Raw genomic sequence first — 19,966 nt, 5'->3', positions numbered from 1 at the left:
CCTTTGAAGCAGGAGTCATTAGCTCCATTTTATAAATGAGAAGACTGAGTTTGGGGAAGCTAAGTACTTGTCCAAAGTTTGCACATCTAGTTGATGGTAAAGCAGGGTTCAAGCCTCTTGCTGGTTCCAAAGCCATACTTTTCATCTTCTTAACCTTTGAGAAATAAAGGAATCCAGTTACCCTCAAAAGGCAGGTACTATTTCAAGGGAAATACTTTTGAATGCAAGCCCATTTGAGGACCAGCCTTGTGCTGTATCAGATGAAGACAATTGGAAAGTGAGAACAAATTTCATTTCCAACATTTTCAAGAGCAGAAAGAAAGATTCTTTATAGGATCCTTGTAGATTTAATAAAAAATTCCATCCTTTGCAGGAATGCTTTCTCCCAAGCCCTCTAAATGCCGGCAGATGGTCAGCTGGCTCCTGCTTGAGTAATTACAATGCAGTGATACAAGGTCTTTTCACTCTACCCATAGTGCTTAGCACAGTGAGCAGACATATTAAGTACTCAGTAACATCAGAAAATGGAGACTGGGTAAGGTTGAGTGACATGTTCAAGATCAGTTAGGTGATATATGGTAGAAACAGTATTTGAAACTAAGCCTGTTACGAACTCTTGCTTTTAGATGATGCCTCTTTTGGTTCTAATAGCATTTTCTAGGGCAACACAAAAAAGCCTACCTTCATTTCTGCAGAATGATCTTGCAAGTGCTTTATCAACAAAAACAACAGCAGCAGCAGCAACAAAAAAATAATAGGCAACATTTATCAAGTCCTTCCATGTGCCAAATGTTACACTAAACACCACATGTATTATCAATTTCTCCTCATAACAGCCCTATAAGTAGACACAGTCATCATTTTATTGATAAGAAAACTGAAGCACAGAGAAGTTAAATAAATTGCTGAAATTCACAATTACAAACAACAGAGTCAGGATTCAGACTCACTTTTTTTCTTTATATGTACTTTTATTTTTACATTGTAGAGAAAGTAACAACTTCTAAAAAGAGTATATAGATGAGTATAATATAAGCCCATCAGACCAAAAAATATTAGAATGTACTTAAAAGAATTAGGATTTCTATGATACAATAAACACTGAGATCATACGTTCTTTTGGACCAAATGGCAACTGCATATACATACAAAGCAAGTACTGGCACACCAGAGGTATCAAAAACACCTTCTTTGATGCAATCGCTTAGGAATTGTAAGAAATAAGTATCATTCAGCATCTGGATGCTAATAATAAAAGAGATAGAGGCTAAATAAACAGGGGAGTCACTCTACCCCCTTCCCTGTTTCCAATTTTTAGGAATTTAAGTTTATTCAAAAGGTTTATATATAATCCCATAACTACTATTTCTCTTCTTCAATAATTTCAGAATGACAGCTTTACACAACTTTAAAGCTTGAGCTTCTTCTGAATTCCCAAAGTGTTTGTAAAGTGCTCCTTTACAAATGGGCTGCCTCTTCAAGGGTCAGCTTTACCTGTGTAAGGTCTGCAAGACCATTCTCTCTTAGATACAAGGAACACTGAGGAATACTTCATTCATTCCACAGAGGCCCTTAATTATGTGGAAACTGAATGTACTCTCCTAGGATTCCCTAAAATACTTTCCGTTCAATCAGTTACAGATGGGCCAATGGCCCAAGAAGTATAACCTTTCATTTTCATAATTTCATAGGCACTGGCAATCATTTCTTTGTGCACATTTTCCCCCTTGCTCCAGATTTTGATTAATTCCTTTATCTGAGTTCAGATCCTTCAGAGTGATACCAGTAATGTTCACTGCACTCCACACAGGAACATTTGAGTCCCTATGCTCTCCAAAGATCCACCCATGGCAGCTTCCAGAGTGGATTCCAAGCATTTGCACAGTCAAGAAATGGAAATGGGCAGTGTCCAGATTATAGCCATGTCCAATAATATGGGTTTTGGAAAATGTATTCAACTTCCAAGCTACATAACTGAAGATATCCACTGGACTGGAAACTATCAGTTTGCAGCAGGACTATATTGGGTAATATTAGAAATCATTAATTTAAAGATGGCCACATTTAGACTGACTAAATTAAAGTGTTTCACCTTTTTCCTGGCATGCACCTGATGTGATAATCACTAGGTTGGAGTTTGCAGAGATGAGATAATCTTTGCTGGAAACACTATTTGGCAGTTTCAAGAAAAGACTGCCTTGTCTAAGATCCATTGTCTCACACCCTTCAATTCACCATTATCAACATCTACAAAGGCAAGTTAATCCGTCAAGTCTTTTAATAACATGGTGATCCCATGGGCCATGCTAACTGATCCATTTCTTATAATGGAGACCTTACTATGGTTAAAAACCTCCTCTGAAGCAAAATTCTCAATAAATTCATTCTGGATAGTTACCATCATGTAACCAGAGGTGGGAAGGTTGGTTAAGGGCCAGCTGACACTGTGATACGCGTTCTCTGTTGGTGACACAGATTCCTGGGGCCAAGAAACTTTATTCCCATAGTGCCTACGCTTCAGCTAGACTGCAGGACTCCTGATACACTCCTGCAGTATGTCAGGGATACACACACAAGAGGTGGATGGAGAAGAGAATGGAAGAAAGTGGCGGGCAAACTGCAGGTTGAGCTTGCTGGGGCAAGCAGAAAGAAGCTGCTTGAATGTTCAATGCCTTTCACTTTACTTCAGCTATTACAGCTACCAAGCAAGGCTATGCTCAGCTCCCTGTACACAGACCTCATGGGGGCCTCTGGAAAGTGCTTCTGATGTCTGCTCAGATTAAAGCAGTAAAAAGGCTTCTTCTTTAGCTCCGTGTGGATCCTGGAGAATACAAACATGTATTCTCTTCAATATCTGACATGGATAAGAGGCCAGCCCAGATCTCTGGAATTATTCATTTCCTATTTTTAGTAGGTATGCCAAGTCAGACCCACTCTGGCTCCTGAGCCCATAGCTTATGCATTACTGTGTCTAATTCCTTCTCTTTCTCTCTCTTTGGGACATTTCAATTTCCCCTTCACCCTCTAATATATCATGTCCAGGAACCTTAATCCTAGTCTGTGGCTTCTTGATATCTTTATTAAAATGCAGCAACTAGAATGGAACCTATAGCTTAGATAGAGTCTAACCAGTGTGGACACAGAAGGATGTCTGCCTCCCACATTCCAGGACTACATTTCTGTAAATAGGCTCCAGCCTATTAGCCTATTGGCAGCATCATCAGATGGCTACCTAGAACCACAAGATCTTCTTTTAAGGCACTGCTGCCATATGTCTCCATTCTAAACTGGTACAATTAATTTTGGAACCTGTATTTTCCCAGACTGTCTGCCTTAGCAGAGAATTTTGTATGCCTGGTAAATGTAAGTAGTTAATAAGTATTTATAGGGTTTATGTCAATATTTTGCTATCTTATGGCTACTTAGTAGCTTAATGCCTCTGAACCTAAGATTTTTTCATTGGAAAATGGGAAAATAGTATATTCCCTGGCAGTGCCATAGGAGGTTCATATGAGATAATGCATGCAATGTAAGGTGATGTTATTATCACAGATGATCTAGGTTTTAATTCTACACTAGAAAGGTAATTATAACTACTAAACCCATAATCACAGAAACCACAGCCTACAGGTCCTATAACTATCCCAAACATAAGATTAAATGCCCAGATTTCAATCAGAAAACATTTTACAATTCCTTAACCCAAAAGGATGTCCACGTTTACTTTCATTGCCCTCTAGTGGTTGCTATACAAAAGATATAACTACATTTTGTTTGTTTGTTTTACATTTTGATTTTTGAGATGTCAGACACAATATCATATAAATACTCTTCAAATTTTGTTAGGTTACACGCATTCCTGTGAGCTGGCAACCTTTAAATAATCAGCCTATAATAATCAGAGAGTGCTTAACATTGTGTCCTGTGCAATATAGGTATATACTGCCCATGAATTGTTGGTTATGCATTTATTTTACTAGATCTTTACTCAGAATCTACTGACTTAAAATACTAATCTAGCTTTATTCATTCATTATATATTTATGAGATATATTATATGTCAGGTACACAAGACAGACATTGTCCTGGCTTACAATGTAGTGAGGAAAATGGAGTATTAAACATGTCTTTAAAAATTAGCATGGTAAGTGCTATCATAGAAGAGTATGGGATACATGGAGCACATTAAGAGGGGTACCTAACTTGGAGGTGTTTCTGTTTGTGTTGGGAAGGTGCAGTGGGAATGGCGAGAGACGGCATTTAGAGAATATAACAATCTAAGCTTTGAAGGATGAATAGAAGAGTTATTTCGAAGAGGGTGGGGTGGAGAAAGTTTTCAGGAGAGGATACAATGTCAGATATAGTTACATGATGGAGAAAAGATTGACTTTTAGAGATATGGCTGGACAAATTAAGAGGAAGCTATATTGAGGAATTTAGACTTTATTTGGATGGTTAAATTATAACCAATGGACTCTGAAAAAAACATGAATGCATGTCTTCAATTTCAATTTCTGATTTTAAAACTTTTAGTATTTAAAGAGAAGTCTTAGGCTGGATGAGGTGGTTCACACCTGTGATCCCAGTGCCTTGGGAGGCTGAGGTGGGAGGATTGCTTGAGGCCAAGAGTTGAAGACCAGCCTGGGCAACATGGTGAGACCCTGTATTTTAAAAATATTTTTAAAATTAGCTGGGCATGGTGATGCATGTTCATAGCTATTTGGGAGGTTGATGTGAGAGGACTGTGTGAGCCCAGGAGCTCAAAGGTTTAGTGAGCTATGATTGTGATATTGCACAATCTAGCAGCAGCAAAACCCTGTCTCTAATTAAAAAAATAAAATAAAGGGAAGTCTTTATTCATAACCTATGTTTAGTCATAACTAATCATAAATTAATTGTTAAAAAACCCTTCAGTGCATCCTTTTTATCACAGGAAGTTCTCTCAAACACATATATTCCAACCATATTGGAGCTGGAAGGGCCTTTAAAGATCCTGAGTCTCTGTCTTTTCACTTTACAGAGGAGTGAGAGGATCAGGAGTTTGTTCAGGTTGCCCTGAGTAACTGAACTATTGCTCCTGGAAGCTGTTTGCTTTTCCTAGCCTAGCCCGGTGCTTAAACTCCTCATCCTGTTTATTTAGAGGCCCAATAGTCTCCTGCATCTGGTGTCTTGTTGGCCTGGGCTGTTGATAATTCTTGAGCACCCCTGCTTTTCAAAACTTCTGCATCGGACTTCATGTTCTTCCCTTGTGGCCTGATGAAAAAATGGTGGCCTGATGAAAATCTTAGACTTGCAGTGAGGATCTGGGAAGGTCTTTCCATTACTAAGGAAAACACGAGTCCTCCTCAGAATACCTGGTGAGGTTTTGCCTTTTCTATGGAACTCCCTTGCCTCACGTACTTTTCTTATGGTATAATTCAGGGTGGACCTGCTCATTTCTTCTCTTAGACTACAAGCATCCCAAGGACATGACACATGGCTTAGTCATCACTACATTCCACCCAGCAAGGTAACATAAACACGGAAGCCCCTGTCAAGTTTGTTGTAGACAGGGATGAGAGGATAAATGAATAAATAGAGGAACGGAGTGGAATATTTTACTTCCTAACAGGAGGTTTAAATCTATGTTAGTAAGGGAATGAAAGAGATATTTTTTTCCTTCAGGGAAAAGATGATGAGCCACCCAAGGTGAAAAGAGAGTCTCTGACAAGTAAGCAAAAATTAAGTTTGCACTCTTTGTCATAAGAAATGACTATGAATATGAAGGTAAAAAGACATTAGAGAAGAAAAGTCAGGAAAAGGGGAAAGAGAAATTTGGGTAGCATAAGAGAGTGCCTGAAGGACTTTAAAACTAGAGATACCTGATGTCCACTTTTAGGTTTTTATGTGTTTATGCAAATCCACTGCCATCTTTTCGAGGCATGAGTCCTGTCTGCTACACACAAAGGAGATGCTAAGGAACACTTGCTTGCCTTTATGTTAGATACAGAAACAGTGGGATTTTCTCTGATGTTCTCAATTCTAGAGTCTACTGACTCAGGCCCATGTGTCCCTGATGATAATCATGAGCCCCATCAACAAAGGGAGTACCCGCTCAGCATGGAGGCAGACCACCCGCCAAATGAAAGAAAAATGTAGGCCAGGTGTGGTGGCTCACACCTGTAATCCCAGCACTTTGGGAGGCTGGGGCAGGTGGATCACCTGAGGTCAGGAATTTGAGACCAGCCTGACCAACATAGTGAACCCCCATCTCTACTAAAAATACAAAAACTAGCCAGGAATACTGGTGAATGCCTGTAATGCCAGCTACTTGGGAGGCTGAGGCAGGAGAATCACTTGAACCTGGGAGGCTGAGGGTGCAGTGATCTAAGATCATGCCATTGCACTCCAGCCTGGGAGACAGAGCAAGACTCTGTCTCAAAAAGAAAAAAAGAAAAAGAAAAGAAAAATGTAGTCTTCATTCTTCTGAATTCTATCATAAATCTGGGAGTAGAATAATAAAAGTACATGAAAAACCACCCATAGCTTAGTATAGTTTATGTTGCACACAAAACCCGAGAGATATAGGCAATAAATGTTTCTGGAATTTGTTTTATAGCAGCATTGGTCCAACAGGGAAGTTTCCCTCCAGGATAGATTCTGAACATAGACAAATAACAAGAAATGAAATTATAAGGAAGATTAACTATTGGCCTTTTGCTGACCCCTCTAATTCTCTCTTTCAAGCAGGAGAATTATAGGTCAGTCCAACGTTCAAGAAGGAGTAACATTACTCATTTTAAGCTTTCTCAAGAAATCTTGGCTCTTTCAGTTCCTGGCTGATTCCTAGTGGTTTCTTACGTTGAAAAATAGAACCCTCACCAAAAAAAAAATAAAAATAAAAATAAAAAAAATAAAAAATAAATAAACAAAACCACAAATGTTACTTTCAGGTTTGAATTCAACTTAAATTCATTGAGTTATATTTTAAAAAGCTATCATTATGATAACCAGTTTTAATACTGTGATCAAATACAATCACTAGTACGAAAACTTGGCAAAATGTCACATTCCACTAGTGTCTCCAGTTCAATGCAAAATATTTTACTGCCATCTTGTGGAATTTTAGGAAATAATCCCAGTCACTATGTGTTCTTTATTGTCTTATGGGAATAATAGGTTCATAGGCCACAGTTTATGCAAATAACTGAAAAAACGTATAAGCAGCTAAATAGTCAGGTTTCCATTTAATATTATCACTTTGTATTCTCTACTAAGCATCTCTGAGGCTTGGTTTCTTCATAAAAAGTTGTTATTATAATAATACCATCCCCTGCCTAAGGTTGCCATAAGAATAAAAATTTTAAATTGCTCCATAAATCAAAAGTACTATTCAGAAACAGCCAATTATTATCACTGCTATCAGCTACACTATTAGAATGATAATACCTAAGCATTTTATATGTAACATTTTATATGTAAACTATGGTTCAGATCGAAAAGTCCAGACCTTGGTACCTGCTTTCAGATAGATTTGTCTCATTTTTTATGACTTTCAGGGCAAGACAGTGGATGTTTCCAATGAATGGAAAGATTCCCTGGAGATATTTCTTTCTGGGGCAGAAAATAATGTGGGCCTGACAACTGAGGAAGGGAATATTTTCTTTTTACTGATTCACTGTTAAGCAACTGAGCCCTGACATTTCAAAAGCACAGCAAATATGTAGTATAGGAACAGCTTTTTCCAGTGAAAAATGCTACCCCTGGGATCCTATCTACTGATCCACATTTAGTTATTCTCTGGTAAGTTATTCATCCAGGATTTCTCTCTTCCAACCAACCGACACTTAAACTGGAAAACAAGGCAATAAGTTGTCTCATAGATGTCACAGACAACTTAAAAAAGAATCATCTGAGAATTTCAGGGAATAAACTTAGAACAAAATCTCCAAAAGCTTTCCTTTCCCCTTAGGGAAGACTTCTTGAAGTTCGTTCATGCTCTAATTTATTCATCACCTATGAACACCTCTGTGTGCCTAGCACTGGGTTAGGTTCTGGGATGCGATGATGATCCAGATGTAACGTTTATCCTTACTGACCTCCATACTAGCTGGGAAGTTCACATCTCATGACATGATATTTGCTGCTTCAAGCTCTGCAGTTGTTCAGAACCTGAGCAGAAGTTAGGAGGCAGAGAAAGGGCCAACGCTGCCCTTGGGAATTTGGGGTGGTAGAAAGAGAGAAGCAGCTCATGTATGAGCAATTTGCTGTTATAGGACACTCATCGACTCTCCACATATGTCAGTTGTTGAGAGCAGTCATTGCATGTAGTGAAGTGAATGGTGTCAGAAGTGGTGATGGTGATGATGAAGAAGATAAGATACTTGGAATTAAGAAACTTCTTATGGATTTTAGACAATGTCAGCCTGTGAAGAATAAGTCAAAGTAGTTGTTTCTTTTTATCAATCTGCCATGCATTATGACCACGTTCATATCTTATGTCTCCACTAAGCTATCAGTCCCTGAAGGTGAGATCAATGTCTGATTTACCTCTCTATTTCCTATAGACATAGAATAATATTTGACAGACATGCTTTCATTATTGAACACTTATAAAATGCCAAGTACTTTTCAAAACTCTTGGAATACAGCAATAAACCAAATAAATCAATAAGAGATATTCAATAAATCAAATAATTAACAAGTAAGAGTCACAGCCATACAAAGTATTTTCCACTTCTTCCACTTCATATACATTTATACGAATTGCTAAATAAATCACCAATTTCCTTCTCTCTATTGAATCATTTCCATCAACATATAAACACTGTTACAAAAAACAAACTCTACCCTCTAGTTCCCATTATATTGCATTCCTCTCTAGAGCAAACTCAGAGGAGATAACTGTACTTGTCATTAAAGGAGGGAATTTGGCTGGAAAGGCAGCAGGAACCTGTGGAAAGATATTAAGCGGAGGAGTAACATGATCAAAGTTGATAGAATCTATGGAATTGTGTAAAAGATGAACTGACTTTGAAGTTGGGCAGACCTAGAGTCCAGTCCTTTTACTACAGTCTGGTCTTAACCAAATTATTTAACATCTCAGAGTCTCAGAACTTTGACCTGCAAGATAATAGTAAACAATCTATGTGAAGTTCTTACTAGGTAGGAAGTGCACAATATGTCTCTCATCCTTTCTGTCATCAATTCCTCTCCTTTTATTCTCTTAGGCCTAGGCTCCTCCCATTAGAGGCTTCTCTCCAAAATAATTTCTATTGTTTAAGAAGCACTTACGATCCTTAAGATCCTAGACCTAAAACATTTCTCAAATAGAGCTCAGTGAGCCAAATAATCACTAATGGTCATTTATCATTTATCTACCCAGTGTTCAGATATGCTTCTTATTTGGGGACAATTCAAGACAGGAAGGAGGCACAGCCTCACCCCCATTAGAGAAGCTGGAGGGGGCAGCTATTCCCTTTTCCCTCCCCTCGGCAGCTACAACAGGGCAGGTCAAGCAGATGTTCCAGTTGAGAATTTAGCATCCCCACACTAACATGTAAGGTGCAAGGAGAAATAGAGACTTTTCTCAGCAGTGTGGTTTGGCCATAAGTGGCCAGTGGTGACAGCCCAGCATCCTTAGTAGGTTGCTTTTTAGGAGGATTTCCTCCCTGGCCTCTGAGCCTGGTTCCTCAGGCTTCCTGTTATCTAGACTATCTGTTATTTCTCCAATAAATTATTTTTTCATGTAAGTTACCCAGAGCTGATGTCTGTTGTCTGGAGTCAAGACCTCCAGGAGATAATTTCACCAGCCAAGTTCCCATCAGGCACATTCCTAGAGTAGTTAGTGTTACAGATAAGGAAGCTTCTCATGAAAGAAGGAAGTCTATTCCTAGAGTCAAATAGGCTTTGAGTTACAAAACTGTTGAACCTTTCAGTTTCTTCTTGAATAAAACAGCAGTATGATCATTTTCCTACCTTTCCTGAAGGGACCCTTTGAGGATCAAATGAGATGATCACAGTGCGGGACTTTATACATATATATGGTAATGCAAATCTAAGGGTTATTAGAGATTAGCTAATAAAATAGGTTATTCTGAGGCCAAAATGAACTAGACTAAACATCAGTCCACCTTTTGACTCGAAAGAGATTTCAAATTTTAAAGGAGGAGTGATGATCAAGCCAATGATTTGATTTCCCCTTTATCTGTGATCAGCTATTATATCACATTTTAAATGTTTACATAGAGAAGACATTGGAACAGGTGTTAATCCAACCTTTGAAATTTGTATAGGAAGTCTTCGCTACCTAAATATCTATTTAGAAGAAGAGAATCTGACATAAACATACTTTAAACGATCATCAATTATTTAGCATTTAATATGTAATAGAATATTTAATTAACATTTTTCTGATCTATGGGAATTCCTTTTAGTCAATCAGGAAATGATGTGTCCGAATTGGAAATACATTCCATTAACCAGAAAGCTAAAAGTTTTAATTTATTCTGAATCTTCAGAACAGAGGGGATTAATTGGCCAGAGTTCCAGATGAATACAACTGAGAGGGGCCCTAGGATTCCCAACTGCTTTCAGAGAGGTGGGCAAAAATGAGTCATTCATTCATTCATTCGTTCATTAAACATTTGCTCAGTAGCTGGGTTCTAAGTTAATCAACAAAGGTGAAGAGATGAATAAAACACAGTTTCGGCCGGGCGCGGTGGCTCAAGCCTGTAATCCCAGCACTTTGGGAGGCCGAGACGGGCAGATCACGAGGTCAGGAGATCCAGACCATCCTGGCTAACACGGTGAAACCCCGTCTCTCTACTAAAAAATACAAAAAACTAGCCGGGTGAGGTGGCGGGCGCCTGTAGTCCCAGCTACTCGGGAGGCTGAGGCAGGAGAATGGCGTAAACCCGGGAGGCGGAGCTTGCAGTGAGCTGAGATCTGGCCACTGCACTCCAGCCTGGGCGACAGAGCGAGACTCCGTCTCAAAAAAAAAACAAAACAAAACAAAAAAAAAAACAAAAAAAAAACAAAAAACAGTTTCGTCCTCAAGGGAAGCTTCTAAGGATCTGAACATTGCTTCTAAGTACCTTAATCATACAGCCTTCGTATACAATGGCTTCCTGTGGTGACTCATGTGTCTCCTTTTAAATGCTCTTGTTTTAGGCATTTATGCTTTCTTCATTAACTAGACTTTGAGTATGGACTGCCTCAGACATAAGCAAGCTGCTGCATTCAATTCTCTTGTGAAGGCCTACATCGCAGAAAGAGCATAGCTTTGAAATCAGAAGCAACAGTGTTCCAAATACCACCATCATTACTGATTATCTATGTGAACTTGGACAAATTATTTAATTTCTCCGAGCCCTCAATCCAACAAGGTTGTTGAGACAATTCAGTGAAATCATAGTGCAGTATCCAGCAAAATGCTTGGTGCTGAGCATATATTCAATAAATGTTAGGCATTTTATCTCTAATTACTGGTTTTGGTTTCTCAGGCCCCTCTTCTTTGGGAAGTTTCCCCTCCAGAATCCTTCTTACTTTCCCATCCTGAGCTAAGGATGGTCTCTTCTATATGCTCATGTGGTCCCTGGAAGTTACCATCAGCATTTCCATGTTATACTGGAAATAACCTATTTATTTGTCTGTCTCCCTTCATGAGGCTACATGTTCACTGAGGAGACCATGCTTTTTTCAAGTTGTATCCTTAGTGTCTAGTAGCTTTTGGTACTTTGTGAATGTCTCTGAGCTCTGCAAACAAGATTTTAAGGTGAAAATATTACTTCTGTCCAATAAAATACTTACAAGAGGTTTTCTGGAGATTATGACAGAATTTTCAAAAAATATGTTTCACTTGATAGTAATTTATACCCAAAGACTAAAAAAGTGATTTTGCTAAATAATGTTAAAAAATTCTTTATGGGCCGGGCGTGGTGGCTCACGCCTGTAATTCCAACACTTTGGGAGGCTGAGGCCGGCGGATCACGAGGTCAGGAGATAGAGACCAACCTGGCTAATACGGTGAAACCCCGTCTCTACTAAAAATAGAAAAAATTGGCCGGGAGGGATGGTGGGCGACTGTAGTCCCAGCTACTCCGGAGGCTGAGGCAGGAGAATGGGCGTGAACCCGGGAGGCAGAGCTTGCAGGGAGGCGGAGCTTGCAGTGAGCCAAGATCGTGCCACTGCACTCCAGCCTTGGCGACAGAACAAGACTCTGTCTCAAAAAAACAAACAAAAACAAACCAAAACCAAAAAACCAACCAACCAACCAATAAACAAACAAACAAAAAACCCACACTTTATCAGCATTTAAAAAATTTGCTGCAGGACTTCTCAGATCTTTCATTGAATTATGAACCTTTTTAATGGAGCGTTTCACACATCTGCTATTATACAGAGTTTTGGAAGTACCACTGTGAGAAAAGCTGGTGTTTTACTGGAGCACTGAGTTAAGTTTCAGAGTTTTGAAAGCTGCTTACAGTTAACTCCTTTGAGTAGTCATCTTGTGAGTTAGGTGTTACAAGTCTGATGTTAAGTACATGGTTCCTAAGGTACTATTTTCACTGCACCTTGCTAAGTTGTGACATATAGTGTGTTTATGACACATTGAATAAGCAGGACTTAAGGAATGTAACTGGAAAGCAGCAATGTTAATTTTGTTTCCCTACACAGTTTACTGAGTGCCCACAAATTTTATTTATTGTTTTTCTTTAAAAAGAAAATACATACATATATATATATATATATATATTTGAGACAGAGTTTCACTCTTGTTGCTCAGGTTGGAGTGCAATGGCATGATTTCAGCTCACCGCAAACTCGCTCTCCCGGGTTCAAGCAATTCTCCCGCCTCAGCCTCCCGAGTAGCTGGGGTTACAGGCCTGCGCCACCACGTGCGGCTAATTTTGTATTTTTAGTAGAGACAGGGTTTCTCCATGTTGGTCAGGCTGATCTCATACTCCCGACCTCGGGTGATCCGCCCACCTCGGCTTCCCAGAATGCTGAGATTACAGGCGTGAGCCACCCTGCGCGGCCTATTTACTGTTTTTCTTTAACATCTATTACACAGCCAGATTCTATGTCAGACAATGGGGATACTGTTTAAGTGACACTTGGGGCAATTGATGAGTTCTCTGGTCCCTTTTAGATAAGGGAGGGTTTTTCCTTGTCTACTGCAAGTTCCTTTTCAGAGGAAATTCAGCGAACAGGTTGGAGGTAGGAGGGAGCTCAGCACAGAGGGGACAGGGCTACTGCTCCATCCCTACTCAGTGATATGGCTCTTTCTTTCGGTACAACAGTGAAACACATTTTGTGTGTGGTTTGTTAGTAAATAACTGCTGTCCTGAGCTCTCCTGAGTGACCCACAACTCTGGCTCCCTAGAAGCCCCCACCGCCCTGCTGTCTGGCATCTGTGGCACTATGGCCATTCATTGTGTGGACTGGTGCCAGGGTTATGCCAAGGTGTGAAAATTTTGAATAGCATCCCTGACCATAGGTAAAGAAAAATCCAGGGTGGCTGAGGCATCAGTGAGAGTAGGGGAAGCATTGTGGATGGGGCAGGCTGTCCAGGCAGGCAGGGGCCAGACCCTGCAAAACTTTATGGGCTATGTTAAAAATTTTAGGCTTTAAGAACAGCAGGACACCACTGAAAGGCTTTAAAGAGAGCAGGAAAAGGATATGATTAGATACGCTTTTTGTCCTGTTTGCTCTTTCCACAGACTGGAAGTCTGTATGTGATGGGTGATGTTTACATGCACTAGGCAATCATCAGGAATAAAGGACTCTGCCCAGAGTCAGGCCCTGCTGAATCCCCATGCTCCGGTGGCTGGGCCAGGAGTCAGCCTGGGTAGTGGGGCTCTGAAGCCAAGGCTGAGCAAGAGTAACTCCCCTGGAGCCTCTTCACAGGCCACTTCTGTTTTCATTTGAGGTGGTCTTGTGATCAGGGGAGCAAGTGGGTTCTCAGTTGTGCAAGAAGAAAGATCCAGTAAGGTAGGGAGAAGTCTAAATGGGCTCCACAATTAAGAGAGGCAAAAGCCGGAAATGACTGAAGAGTCAACAGGTCTAGAGGCAGTGGGTTAGAGAGAGAGAGCAAATGCCTGGAACAAGCATGCTGGTGTGGAGAGGTAACTTCCACATGGTTTCTGGACCAGAACTCTAAATTTAACTGGTCAGATTTAGGGCAATAAGTTTTTACCTCCTCAAAAATGCATCAACTCCACTTAGTTGGATTTCACTTCAAAGTTTAACAGAATGTGCTGGCTGACACAGTACCTTGAAAAATTCTGAAACCTTACTGATACTTGTTCCTGAGGGGAGGGTAGTGGTTTTGCTGGAGTTTGGGTGACTCCAGAAGATGAGCGAAGAGAAGCTGAAGGTGTTGCTTAGGTGAAAGCTTTTATAAGATTTCTGATTTAGGCTGTTTCACCTTGGAGGACAAGGTGAAACAATAGCACTGAGTTGTGGAGAGGAGACTTGTCCCTAACATTGCATAGGCCCCAGATCCTTTTTAGTATTTCAGAGAGTGCTTGTTTCAGGAACGCACAGAGGGAGACAGAGTTTCTTAGGCAGAAAACATCAGTACTGAAAACTAGGAAAGCAAGGTTCCTCCATGGGACTGGGAGCCAGAGCCAGAGAGGAAGAGCATGGCAGGTATGGCAGGTATGGCAAAGCTTGAAGGGATGAGGTTTGTAGGTTCATATGAGGACCACTTCAGGAAATCAAAGAAATAATTTGGGACATCTTTACTGGGGATGGCATGGGGGAGGGGGAAGCCACAACACCAGAACAGATTTAGAAATGTTATTTGAGGTTACAGTATAAGGTGACCTTATCAGTACCCAAAGATGGTGAATAGTGTGTGTAGTGCTCATATTCTATTTAATTAAATTTGAAAATAGAGTCCTGGCAAATCAAGTCCTTCCCCTCTGCACATTTCAAAGCATGAAGATAACCTGAACAATTTTGAAATACCCATGTGAGCTGTGATTCATTTTCACTCTTTCTAAATCAACAATGCAATTTAAATTCTAATTTGGAAATTCAGTTACCTATTATACCTTCACTTCAACAGCTGCAGCATTTCACTTCTGGCAACACATATTCCTAATCATGTATCTTGAAACACAGTTTGTTAAATACTTAAAGTCCATCAAGAATGAACTTTGGAGTGAGCAAGTCAGCTGGGGCGATCATTTTTGGATGCCTGAGGAATGAATAAACTACAATTGCTTGGAGAGACAGGAAATAATCTCTTTCTAGGGGTATTGCTTCTCTGTGCTCTGTTCCACATTTTTTCCTAACAAATCACTGAAACAAATAATAAGGGAAACATTTCTATCTTTCCTTCTGCAGAAAGAATGCCTGAGGAGGCTACTACACTAGTTAATGTGACTGCATGCTGAATGCCCTAAATTCTCCTCCATGAATACATCAAGAATATGGTTCAATTACTGAATTCCATTCTGCAACAAATCCCTGAGAAATAGAATACATAAAAGAGAAATTAGAAAAGATCACTTATAAGACATGTATAGGTTGTAGCCCAAGGTGATGATCTCTTTGTCTTTGAGCATCTTCAGTACTTTAATTTTGGAATTCTGGTGGAGATAAGCGGTAGGCCTGGAAAAAATTCCCTGCAATGGAGCTTCAGGATCCTCCATCTTCAGGTTGCTAAGTAATGTGTTTTGACAATGCATAAACACTAGATGGCACCCATAACCTTAAAACATAGTAAAAGGCCACTTCCCTTTACTGTATAGGCAAGAATGTAGGAAACAGTCAATTACGGGAATTACAAAAATTAGCCGGGCGCGGTGGCGGAAGCCTGTAATCTCAGCTACTCGGGAGGCTGAGGCAGGAGAATCGCTTGAACCCAGGAGGTGGAGGTTGCAGTGAGCCGAGATCGCACCACTGCACTCCAGCCTGTGCAACACAACCAGACTCCGTCGCAAATAATAATAACAAATCTACTCAAGCATTTCCCGCTACTGGTGTCCTATAAGATACTCCTTATGTAAGGGTTTTGTGGTCAAAATATTTGTGAAAACCACAGACTTCATCTGCTCTAGGAGATTTCCAATGGACACAGGTAAACATGGTTTTTAGAAGTTCTTCATTGAAGAAGTCTGTACAAAGGAACCTATTACAGTAGCAACCTATTACAATCCTGCTGTTTCAGTGTTCTGTGAAACACACTTTGGGAAATGCCAATCTAGTTCAATCCCTGTCCCAAAGAAGGAACAGCCCAAACTATCCAAAAGAGGCCTTCCTTATACATGGGTATCTGAACCTTTTTAAAAAACAACAGATACAGTCTTAAAACAGAATTGTTAATAGTAATAGCAACATTTATTAAATACATATACTATGACATGCTGTATTTTACGTGTTACTGTCTCTTCTCTTTCTTCAGTGTGTGTGTGTATATATGTGTGTATTTATATGTGTTTATATACATATACATACATATACAATATCTGGCACATAGTAAACCAGTAATAACTAAATTACCTAGGAAGATCCTATAGTCTATGTGTGAGAGTAGGAATGGACATTCTGTCCCTGATGAGAAAGTTAATTGTCTATTATGCAAGTCTCTTACCTATGAAGAACAATTGAGACCAAAGACATATCCCCCAGATCCCTTCCCTGGGGATTCTACTTCCTTTCTCTGAAATTACTACATTGTTGTTAACATGACTTATTTGCAAATTAATTTTACATGACCTATTAATATGTATTGAATTTTATTTAGGTTCTTTTTTTTTTTCTTTTTTTCTTTTTTGACAGAGTCTCACTCCATCACCCAGGCTGGAGGGCAGTGGTGCAATCTTGGCTCACTGCAGCCTTTGCCACCTGGGTTCAACCAATTCTCCTGCCTCAGCCTCCCAAGTAGCTGGGACTACAGGTGTGCATCACCACACCTGGGTAATTTTTTAATTTTTACTAAAGACAGGGTTTCACCATGTTGGCCAGGCTGGTCTCGAACTCCTGACCTCAGGTGAGCTGCCTGCCTCAGCATCACAAAGTGCTGGGATTATAGGCATGAGCCACCATGCCCAGCCAGCTCTAGATTGTTATTTAGAGTTTTTGCTTTGTATTTTCCAGGAAGGTAGTTTGCCCCTGTATGTCCAGTGTAAGTTATAGATGAAAATATTTTATCTTCCATATTCCATCATTAGTAATTCTTTTGTGCCATTTTGCTTTCCACAATGTAATGCTTGAGCTTCTCAAGACTGTTTATTCTTTTCTCTCAATGTTAAGCAATGAAATTCCAATAGTGAACCTTGAAACTAGCCATTTTCTAGCTAGCTATAGGTGAAATACATTTTGATATACTAAGGAGAAATATTCCCTCTTCTTTCTCAACTGAAAAAAGCAGATATTTTCCTCATCAAATGTATTTGCAAATGTTATACATTAAAATGGATATGCTGTGTGAACTTCAAAGATTGTGGTTATATCCTATGAATTATAATATCTAAGAAGACTATAATTCTGATTGGCTGCCTTATTTACTATGTGGTCCTGGTAATAATATTTAAATGGATAAATCTATTTTTGAAGCAGAAATACTTGGGAGTTTTCTTTGTCAAGCCATAGAGTATTACTAGCTCATTTTTTTCTCTCACATGTATGGAGGTTAAAACAAATAAAGCCTGGGGCTTGGTGGATTTTTTTTATTTAAACAGAGTTAGAGAGTCTAATGTCATCCCTGTGGCTCAATTTCTTTATCCTTAAAGTGAACATAATAAGGCATAGTGTTGTTAGAAGACTAAATTATTTATGATAGTGACTGACTCAAAAGTACTATGTAAGTATTAGTTCTTTATTGTTTTATGTGTTCCTGAATGTGATGTGCACACAGTGTGGTGTGCACCAGGAAGATGTGCCATAGAGACTGTTGACAAAATTTTGAAAAGAGACTGTGCTGAGAGGAGAGAGAACACTGACTTTGAGTTCAGCTTTATGTCAGTAGCTGGAGACATAGACAGATCATTTAGCCTCTCCGAATCTCTTTTCTCCTGATTTGGAAAATGGCAGTAATAATAACAAAATATCCTGCCACTTAGAATGCCTTAGAGGATCTCTAGAATTAATGCATGTGACAGTGCTTTGCATCTGGGAACATTTAACAATTATATGAATGCTGATTGTAATGAAATGACAAAGTGGTACCCCACTATAGAGAATGTAAGCCAGGATGATGAAGATATGTTAGTATGCTTTAGGTAGAATTTTAGAGTCAATCTTTCAGGCTATAGTGACTTCTTAATGTGCCACCATATTTATTCAACACTTTTTCGTTCAATAAACACTTTTTTTTTTTTTTGAGAGACTGCTATGTGCCAGGCATTGTGCTAAATATTAAGGACATAAAATCATATAAGATAGAGTATTTGCTTTGAGAGACCTTACTACCTAGTACAGAAAGACAGACATGTAAACGTACATGGACAATAAGGTTTGATAGCTGCCAGTTATATCTTATATATCATGAAAGTATTGAAGGAGTAGGTAAGGGAGGTAGTTTAAGGAATGATGCTCAGTTCTTGGATGGCAGAACAAGGTCCTGATGAGGGACCTTACACTGTCTCTCCCATACTCAACATCCTTCCACAGAACTAATGAGTGGCCAGAGGACTTCATATGTGAGAGGACCGCAATGACACATACGACAAGGCCATTCATGCCATTCATGCAAACTGCCGGACACCTTACTAAAGTCAACAGACTGTATGATGTTATTTAGGTAAAGTGTGTGTGTGTGTTTGTGTGTTTGTGTGTGTATGTGTGTGTGTGTGTGTGTGTGAGAGAGAGAGAGAGAGAGAGAGAGAGAGAGAGAGAGAGAGAGATTTTCCCATTTTTTGAAGGGTTGGAATGGTGGCTAACAAATATAAGGTCAATTATAAGATTTTATTTATAAATCACAGCCATAAAACGAAAACAAATTTTTCTAAATGCACAATGAAAAACCACAAACTAAGTGCTTTGTTTAGTTATGAACTATGAACCATAATATCAGCCATAAGTACTGGCTCCTTATGTAACCCTCCATTATTATTTTCTTGATTAGTAAAATTAAAATATAGGCAGGAACACTCACAATGGATTTACCCTATCATACTAAAGAGGAAGCTTGACATAGTAGAAGGAGACAGTCAATAAATATTTGAATAAATTAAAGCAAATAGGGAAAGAAAGGAAGAGGAAAGGAAAATTAGAAGGAAGGGAGAAAGTGGCAATGGAATGGAAGAATGAAAAGAGGGAGGGAAGGGATATGGTAGGTGTAATGGGCATTAAAATGGAATATTTAAATCCCAGCTCTGACTCTCTGTAGTTAGGTAAACTTTGACTAGCTTGAAGTTTATCTTCATTTGAACACGGGGCAGTACCTTTCAGAGTGATTGTGAGAAGAATAAATAATAGTTATGCAAGATAAATTAGAGGTCCCTTGAACAATGTAGTGCCTATAGTCACCAATACTGCCTGCTTAAACATTTGATAAGAGGGTAGATCTTATGTTAATTGTTCTTATCACAAAAGGAAAACAATAATAAAAATAGAAGAGAACAGGAGAAAACTTTTGGAGTGATGGATGTGTTATGGCATAGATTGTGTGATGGTTTCATGTGTGCATACACATCTCCAAATTTGTCATTAAGTATGTACAACTTTTTCTATGTCAATCTCATCTCAATAAAGTAGCCTTGAAAATTACTTACAAAATAATGCCCTTTGCACCAATGTGGATGCCACTGGAGGCTATTATCCTAAGCAAATTAACATAGGAACAGAAAGCCAAATACCACATGTTCTTACTTATAAGTGGGAGCTAAACACTGGATACTCATGGACATAAAGTTAGCAACAATAGATACTGGGGACTCCTAGAGTGGGGAAGGAAGGAAAAGGGAAATGATTGAAAAACTACTGGGTACTAGGCTCACTATCTGGGTAATGGGATCAATTGTACGCTCAA

At 39.3% G+C, this 19,966-nt stretch overlaps 1 protein-coding gene across 9 annotated transcripts in view; it reads right to left on the bottom strand.

Moving 5' to 3' along the window:
- DLG2 (discs large MAGUK scaffold protein 2) overlaps window positions 1-19,966 on the bottom strand; it is a 2,272,173-nt gene that overhangs the window by 370,736 nt on the left and 1,881,471 nt on the right. The window lies entirely within an intron of this gene.

This window comes from Rhinopithecus roxellana, chromosome 15 (genome assembly GCF_007565055.1).
Source record: "Rhinopithecus roxellana isolate Shanxi Qingling chromosome 15, ASM756505v1, whole genome shotgun sequence".
Lineage (NCBI taxonomy): Eukaryota > Metazoa > Chordata > Mammalia > Primates > Cercopithecidae > Rhinopithecus > Rhinopithecus roxellana.
This window is presented reverse-complemented; position numbering and strand designations above follow the sequence as displayed.